This window comes from Acyrthosiphon pisum, chromosome A2 (genome assembly GCF_005508785.2).
Source record: "Acyrthosiphon pisum isolate AL4f chromosome A2, pea_aphid_22Mar2018_4r6ur, whole genome shotgun sequence".
NCBI classification, from domain to species: domain Eukaryota; kingdom Metazoa; phylum Arthropoda; class Insecta; order Hemiptera; family Aphididae; genus Acyrthosiphon; species Acyrthosiphon pisum.
The window spans coordinates 25,868,163-25,870,879 of record NC_042495.1 but is presented as its reverse complement, the minus strand read 5'-3'; positions in this window follow the sequence as shown (position 1 = coordinate 25,870,879).

The following is a 2,717-nucleotide window of genomic DNA, read 5'->3' as shown; positions in this document are numbered from 1 at the left end:
CGACCGAGGTCACGATTGCAAATGTCCTGTGGTACAGCAATAAGTCTGAAGCGAATAAGAAACGAAAGAAATAGAACACCACAGATAGGTACCGTTTTTTTCCGATATTCTATATACGATGCCGGATTGGCTGGTACAGCGGTTGACGTACCGGAAGTGGCTGGAAGAGATGACACTATTTTCGGCAAAAATGGGCTTTAACTAGTTAAAAAGTTAATTTTTTTAAACTATTTAGTTTATTTTCTAATCAACTTATGAACTTAACTAGTTTAATTTACAGTTGAAATAACTTAGCTTTTCTCAGTTAATTTAAAAAAAAATCCATCAGGTTAAAAACATTTTTTAATTTTTCGTTTATACGTAAATATTACTATATCAGTATTAAATAAAAATAATCCAATACTATAATAACACAAACATTTCTGTTCTTTTTCTTGATAACATAAATTTTGTGTATATTAAATATTAATATATTTTATTAAGTTGTAAATTGTATATTATGCGAGTTGCAATTATAAACGTGCTTAATAAAATTAATAATTTTAAATTACAAATCGACAATTGTTCCGTTTTAATGTTATTTAACATTAAATATATATGAAGTTCATGTACTCATTTTCACGTATTATGACATTCAATTGTTATATGATATAAAAAAATATATTTGTTAAATTATTAATTTGAGATGAGCTTAGTTTAAATTGGTAAATAATAGTAAAGTAAAAGGGTATACAGTGTACATTATGATAAAAGTTCAATAAAATTGGTTTTTCTAGTTTATAAATTAGAAACTAGAAAGACACACTCACTCTTTATGTAATTAATATACAAATTAAAAAAAAAAAATAGATTAACTTTTTTTAAACTGAGTTATGTTAATTTTTTTTCAATATTTACTTTTCACTTATCGAGTAAAATTTATAATTTGTTAACTGTCAACTTTTAACTTATCGATCTTGTGTCCAATTAACTTAACTTAACTCGAGTTAATTATTTTCATTATTGCATTCATTCACCTTTGCTTTTTGGTGACTACGACAGAATAAAGTTTCGCTTGTGGCGATGGTCTTTTGGGTGGCGATGACGACTTTCCGCGATCGCTAGGTGGGACTTATGTCAAGCAAGACGACATTATTGTATAATAGGATTTATAAAATGAATTCGCGTGTATATAGTAACATTAAAACACGTGACCAAGGTATGTAATATAATAATTACTACGCAATCGCAGCTGGTTCGTAACCACTACATTAAGTATCTATCAAGTATAATAATTAAGTATCTGAGTAAGCCCTATGAAATTGACGGATATAAAATGTTGTCCAAATCATAATTATTGTTGGTCAAAACCAAAGTATAATATTACTATGTCCACCTAGTGTTGTCTAGCAACGTGCTGGTCGCTGATCTTATCTCTTATACCTACTATTTGAAAAAGGATTTACTCTAGATTTATAGAAACACACTTAATAAAGAACGCACTTTCAATTTATCGGCGGCTAAATTATGTTTTAATTATGAGTAGGTACCTATGTAATAATAATTCCTTTAAGTACGTTACGTGATGTGTGTGTGAGCTCGTGATAGCGTTAATCATAACTACACATTAGTTTCTTTCTGCTTGCAATCGATTACACATTTATACGCATAAGAAAAAAAAAGCTACTACCTATCTTAATGCGCACTATTTGTTTTCTCTCTCTGGCCCACGCGCATCATAGACAAAGCGCATCAACGCAGAACCATTTTATCTATGTTTTTAAGACTTAGTAATACTTAGATTACTTAGTAATCTTAGAGGAAAATCACCCATTACAAAAAAAAAAAAATCAGAAAATAATATTTTTGAGGGAATGACATAGGTATTGATTTTATATTTGATTTTTGTATTAGACTTTCAAAATAAACAAAAAAATGTTGTGCATTTAAATTATTATTTTGAGACAAATAGATATATATTGTTATTCCCTCCAAAATATTATTCTCTATATTTTTTGTAATGGTTAATTTTACTCTAAGATTACTTAAAAACATAGAAAAAATGATTCTGCGTAAATCCGTTGTGTATAATATGTTGCGCGTGGGCCAGAGATAGAAAACAAATAGTGCGCTGACATCCTCTTAATCATTATTATTATTGCCAATCTCGGATTTATAAGATTTATTGATCTCCTGACGACCTAGCTATAATATTTACAAATAAGTCCTTAGTACAAATTAAATATAATAATATGTACCTAATTAATGTAATGACATTTTGAAAATCAAATAAAAATCAAAGTTAGGTTCGTTGTGACAAAAACTATGTAAGCGCACCGTCTCCGCCGTGAGGTGTGCGCGGTGCAGAGTGCAGCCTGTGCAACGACAGTTGATGATGATCGCGGACGGACCGAAAGGTGCGATAGTTATATTATTAGAAGGCGCAATACGGCGGAAGTGAGCACTGAGCAATGCGTTCGAGCATCTGATCGGACGTCCGATCCGGGATAGCAACACTCATAGGCGTGCGCAAGGTTTTGTGTCGGGTGCAGCTTACATTTTTAACCGGCCCTCAAGAACAATAAGCAGCCCACTTCGGTAAAGCACGATTGAGCATAAAAACGATTGAGTATAGACCTTTTTAGCAACACGATTGAGCATAGAATATTTTATGCGATGTTGCCAGAGGCGGACTTACAATTTTTCCCGCCCCTAGGCATTACAACACTAGCCGCCCC